This window comes from Spinacia oleracea, chromosome 4 (genome assembly GCF_020520425.1).
Source record: "Spinacia oleracea cultivar Varoflay chromosome 4, BTI_SOV_V1, whole genome shotgun sequence".
NCBI lineage: Eukaryota > Viridiplantae > Streptophyta > Magnoliopsida > Caryophyllales > Amaranthaceae > Spinacia > Spinacia oleracea.
In genome coordinates, this window is record NC_079490.1 from 65336225 (window position 1) to 65342373 (window position 6149).

The window sequence follows — 6149 nt, forward strand, 5'->3', positions numbered from 1 at the left end:
CAGTCCTGTGACTAAGAAATGTCTATCAAGTGAACTTGAATGTCAAAAGTTGAAAAAGGTCCCTGGTCGGAGTTTTCTACAAAGATGGAGGCATAGAAAACGTTAGACGACTAGAATGCAAGATGACTAGTAGTTCTGTTTCTTGAACTATGTGGACATGGCAATGTCGTAATCATTTGCATAGATACTTACTTTGGGAAGACTAGTATCGGACAGACCTATGAAACTTTACTGTAAGAGATGAAAATCTGTCATAAGTAAATTTCATTAAAATGATTAGACACTAAATGCTCAATACCTGAGTGATTTGAGATTACTTGTTTGAGAACTGCTTACTTTCACGTTGACCAACCGTCGCACCGTAAAAGGAGGCTATAAAGGCAACGCTCAGGTAATCACCTATCAAACAAAGTCTAATCTCAAGATCGCAAGATTGGGATTGTCCTCCCATAAATCGGGATGAGATGCTAAAAGTTGTACAAGGCCACTCGGAGAGCTAGAAACTGTAAAATGCATGGCCGTGCTTAGATGAATCATAGGCTATGATTATCTGTTTATTTGATCAGTTGAACTCTGAAACCGAGAAACACCTCTGGACGTAATAAGGATGACAACTCTTACCTTATGTTCAAGAGCAAGCATCAAGCGACAAAGGAATTGGGAAATGCACACTTGTCCCTAAGGACAAGTGGGAGACTGAAGGAAATAATGCCCACTAGTGGAAAAAACCCCTATTGAGGCGGGATTTTAGGCCTTGTTGAGGCGGACATTGCTCGCTTCAACAGAGGGGGCTTCAACAGGCCTGTAGCTATTGAGGCGGGCATTGTTCGCCTCAAAATGTGACTTGTTGAGGCGGGCTTAGCTAATGCCCCCCTCAACAGACCCATTAAGTAGCATAATAATGGGGACCTGTTGAGGCGTACAATAACTATTGCCCCCCTCAATAGTTTGCTGGAAATTGCATTTTTGTATAATTTTCGTTTTCTTTCCTATTGTTTGGGTCTTGATAAGTGCGCACATAATATTAAAGTTTTGGAGATAAAAACCTTCATATACTAAACATGTGTCATTATTATTAATCAAATAAGGAATACAAGAATTATAGATCTGAGTTTCTATACTACTCGTATTACATTATAAGTACAAAGTAGGAGTATCTTACAAAGTTGAATAAATCAAATTACGCAAATTAAAATAAACAAATTGACAACGTATGTTTTAATTCTTCTAACTAATGAATCTCTCATCCATGACACACCTGCAAAAAAAAAAAAAAAAAAAAAAAGAAAGCAAGACATATTCTTATGAGCAAATAACAGTAAAACAAAATTGAAGATCCTTCAATAAGAAATATAGACACAATAATAAGAAAAAAAATCATAAAACAATTGGCATGAAAAAAACGATTATAAACCAGAAAGAAATAAGAAAAAAAAGATTATAAGCCAGAAAGAAATATATTATTTCATTTTTCCAAAAATTACCTAAAAAATGAACAAAAGCAAAACAACAATTTAGATAAAAATTAAACTCCAGATCTGAAAGTTAATTTTTAAAAATATTCAGATTCTAAACATTATTAACTAAAATGACCTTTTGTTAGATGAAAAAAAGACAATAAAATGAAACTTACTTATTTAGATCTACAAATGTCAGACGACGAGGTTTTTCGCCACCGAGATCCTAACGCCGGTGTCTTTTCATTACGAATACAGTCACCACTCATGTCAGAGATGAACCTTATTGACTGAAGATCAAAATAAATCAATAAGCAGAACACCCAAATTTCCCCAAAAAATCGAATTAATTGAACAAGCAACATATTGTCGACATTAGCGAAGAAGTCAAAGCATCCTCAAATCATGAACACGTTAAGAAAAAAAAGGGCAAAAACAAAATTCAATCAAAAATTAATGTGAAAAGGAGATTGGTACCTTGCTAGTATCAAGATCTGATAATAGAGATGACAATTCGAAGCTTCAATTTCTCCATATTTTGTGAACCGCAAATACGGAAGGGGATAAGACAACGGGGGATGGAGGAAGTACGACCCATGGCTGATTTTCTTCAAGAAATAATGGAATCCCAAGAAAATAAAGGAGATTAAGATAAGAACAGATCTTGGAAATAAGGAGATAATGCTAAAAATGGCTAAGGGAATAAAGGGTAAAGAGAAATTTAGGATATAAAGAAACCCTAATTGTGACTACGGTACGTTGTATTTCTGGGCTGTAGAATTTATTAAGGCGGGCTAAACCCAAAATCACTTCAACATAGTCTCTTGAAGCGAACAATACAATGCCCCCTTCAACAGCTAATGCCTATTGAGGCGGGCATTTAAAAGCCCCCTTCAACAGCTTCTGCCTATTGAGGCGGGCAATAAAAGCCCCCTTCAACAGCTTCTGTAGAAGCGAACACCACAAAAGCCCGCCCCAACCTGTTAGCAAAATATTTGACCCGCGTTGATTAAGTGGCTATTGAGGCGCGCTTATGCATGCCCCCCTCAACAAGGGGGCTACAACAGGGGTTTTTTCCACTAGTGGCCCTTGGTCCAAGTATGCATTTAATGTTAAGTCTAATAAATGCGGTTCAGTATTAATTAATCAGTTAATAATTCAGTGAGATCAAGTGAGCTGAATGCCTAGCCAGAGGCCGCTTCAGTTCAAGTGGAATTAATGATATTAATTCACAGCTTACTCTTGACTGAACCCGTAGGGTCACACAAATAGTACGTAAACGGATCAAGTATTTAATGGCATTAAATACTCCATCTATGGATATTCGGAATCGACGGATCTTGGTTTCAGTGGGAGCTGAGATCGTCAAAAGCAAGAAATGAATACTCCGGAAACGATGATGTTGCCGGAAACGGAAATATGTATCGTATTGGAAATATAAATATTATCCAAGTCGTAGATGTTCCCGGAAACGGAAACATGGTACGTATCGGAAAATATTATTGGAAATGGAAATATTGCCGGAATCGGAAATATTGCCGGAAACGGAATTATTGTCAGAATCGGAAATATTATCGAAATCGGAAAATAATTCCAGAAACGGAAATATTAAATATATGTTCGAAACGGAAATTAATTCCGGAATCAGAAATATTAAATATTGTTCGTATCGGAAATGAATTCCGGAATCGGGAATTTAATCGGAAGCGTATCGTACAAATTAGCATCGGACGAGGCTCGCTAGACGAAGGCCCAACACGAAGCCAGGCCGTCGCCCAGCAAGCCACACGCAACAAACCACACGCCAAGCCTCGACCAGGCCCAGTGTAAGGCCAGGCCCAGCCAAGGCCTTGGGCGCGCGCGCGGATCATTGGCAGCGAGCTGGGCCGAGGCGCTGTGCTCTCAAGCATGGGCCGCAAGGCCTGCGCACGGGTGTACGGTGCTCGTGCGATGCTCGTGTGCGTGTTATACGAATCCTAAAGCTATCAGGATTCGACATATGATTAAATTCTAATCCTAATAGATAAAGTTTATTTAATAGAGTCCTAGCAGGATTCTAATTAAACTAAATTAGTATTCTAATAGGATTATAAGTCATTTTCCACAACTCTATAAATAGGGGCCTAGGGTCACAAATTTAGATACAAGATTGAAGTATTCAAAGGTAAGATTTTGAAGCAAAAATCAGCCAAACACTTGCAACCATTTTAGCCGAAAATCCTAGGAACCTTAAGGGCGATTCTAGTTGGTCAAGCTCAAGGCGGATCCGGACGTGCTGTGGACTATCTACGGAGGAACGACACTTGGAGTCCTAAAGACTTGTTCTTGTTCGGTTCGGGCGCAGCTAGGGAGGGCACGCTACAAAGTGTATGCACCTAAATTATGCTAAATGATTATGTGTAAATAATATGTTTCCTGCCATTAAGGTTTTCCGCATGATTTATGTTTTGTCATATGTATCATAACCTAACATTATCTTATTTGATTTATTCCGGAAAAATCTCCCCTGATTCATTGAGAGTTTTATCTCCGTGTAAATCCTTAATTATTCTATTTAGTTCAATCACAATAAATCAATTAACCTAATCTATTCACACAACCATCTCTTCATGTTCCTTTTTAATTCCACGCAAAACTTCCTCAATTAAACTCCATCATTAAAATCCCTTGGAAACTCAACCATTTACGAGTAAAAACCTTCTGCAACATTCATCTTCTCTCCTACACGTTACACCTATAAAAAGCTATCATGACTACTCTATACTCCACGCCACTACCTACACTCAAATCAATCACAATCCCCCATTTCACCCCATAGAGAAACTCAGTCTCGCCCATGGATATCACTCCAGACTCACCTAAACCAATTCGAGCCTTCTCTCCCATTGGAGAAACTTAATTTTCATTTTGATCCACAAGATTCTTCCATGGAGATCGAACAACAGCTAAAAAATGCCACCACAAAATGTCCCAAAGAAAATAAATCCCCAAACCAAGCCTCAAAGTTCCAAAAAGAGGAAGGAGAATGAAAGTTCTGGAAAAGGTGCTCCAATTGAGGGGGAAAAACTTCTCAAAAGGAACAAGCTGCTTCTAAGGGGGAACTAGGGCAAAGGGAATTGAAAGATGCCGTCTCCAAGTACCTGATGGGATGTTGTGTCGACATTGATTGGTGAAAATCATGTACGTTTCTTGAATTCCTTAACCTAATTGAATTCCAAAAATGGGTCAAGCTATGGGGAACGCATGCAAACAATGTGATGGGTCTGAAATTAATAAAAGAATTTGTGTAGAATTTGTGTAGAATTTTTCGTAGAATTTTTCGTGTGTCAAAGGAATTGTTAAGAGGTGTTTTGCTAGTGTTGATATTGAATTTTGCTCAGTATTTTGGCAAACTGTTTGAATGCCCATCTGAAGGTTATAATACCTATTTTAAGGGTAAAGTAGAAGTTCCTGTTAAAGGAGGAACTGATGAGGTAATCGAGATTATAGGTGGCAAGGCTGGTGTAACCCTCACAAATCACAATAATCTTCAACCTATGGGGAAAATTCCTTTTAACCTTTCCCGTCGACGGATTGTGCCTCTACCTCAAAAGAGGAATTAGGTAAATCTTCTCGATGCCACTCTCATCTTCTACCTTCAAAAGAAAATCGCAATTAACTTTCTCTCTCTAATGATATCCCACCTAAAAAATCAGATTCCCAAATACACTATTGGCTATGGATCTTTTTCTCACAACAGTCTTCCAAAGCTTCACACTAACGAATATAATTCAGTTCATCTCAAGGCAGAAAATGGTTTTTAAAAAAGAACCATTTCCACCCTTAACTTCCATGTTGTGATGGTTCGATGAAGTTTATCAAAGAATTTGCCAAAGGTGAGGAGGAGGAACATGAATCTAAGGAGGAAGTCGCGCCAGAGAGAGTGAGAAGTAAAAGGAAGAGTATCAGGATGGCCTCAAAGGGAAGGAAAACACCAAGTTCCCCTGTCATGGTTGATCTTGGTGATGAGGAAGATGATGCTCCAGAGGTGATGCTTGATGAAGAGACTCCTGTGGCATTGGACAAGGAAAAGAGGTCCAAGAAAGCATATGACAGTGAAACTGGAACCTCAGGGCCATTATTGGATGTTGTGCTACAGGAAATCAAACAAAATTTCCTCACCATATTTGCAGGGCAGGAACATCTCAGTCAGAAGGTTGGTGAGCTTGATGCTAATGCTGTCAATCTCCGAGATAGCTGCTCATAAGCATCAAGTGACAGAGAGCCACATGCTAATCCTTCACTAGATTTAGCAAGTTTCTTTTCAGGATGCTCCATCAGATGATCAAGATGTTAAGATCCTGGATACTCCTAATGATGTTCGCGCTGCTCTAGAACCCTAGCCAATTCAACCCCCACCCCATCTCTTTTAAAAATAGCTAATGTGCATGTGATCTAATTATTTAACAATTTTTTTTGGCAGTGGTCTTATAATGGTTAAACAGTTTTTTGGCTTGATATATTAAGGAACATTAGCTAATGTTTTTGTTTCTTTGAATTCTGTTTTTGCTTCGATATTTTGGAACATGTTTTCTTGCAGGAACATAATATGCTTAACTCTTACTTGAGTTCACCATACTTTGTAAATATGATATTGTATTTGGATGATAAGCTCTTATTTTTGTTAATGAAAAAAGGGGGAAAACATGTGAG

At 38.4% G+C, this 6149-nt stretch overlaps 1 long non-coding RNA gene across 1 annotated transcript; it reads right to left on the minus strand.

Annotated features, from left to right (window-relative positions):
* Positions 1 to 863: 863 nt before the first annotated feature.
* LOC130471477 (uncharacterized) lies at positions 864 to 2279 on the minus strand. Its single transcript, XR_008932074.1, has 3 exons — positions 1935 to 2279; positions 1634 to 1747; positions 864 to 1258 (listed from the first exon to the last, which is right to left on the minus strand). It is a non-coding gene; the product is annotated as an uncharacterized lncRNA (long non-coding RNA).
* Positions 2280 to 6149: the final 3870 nt, after the last annotated feature.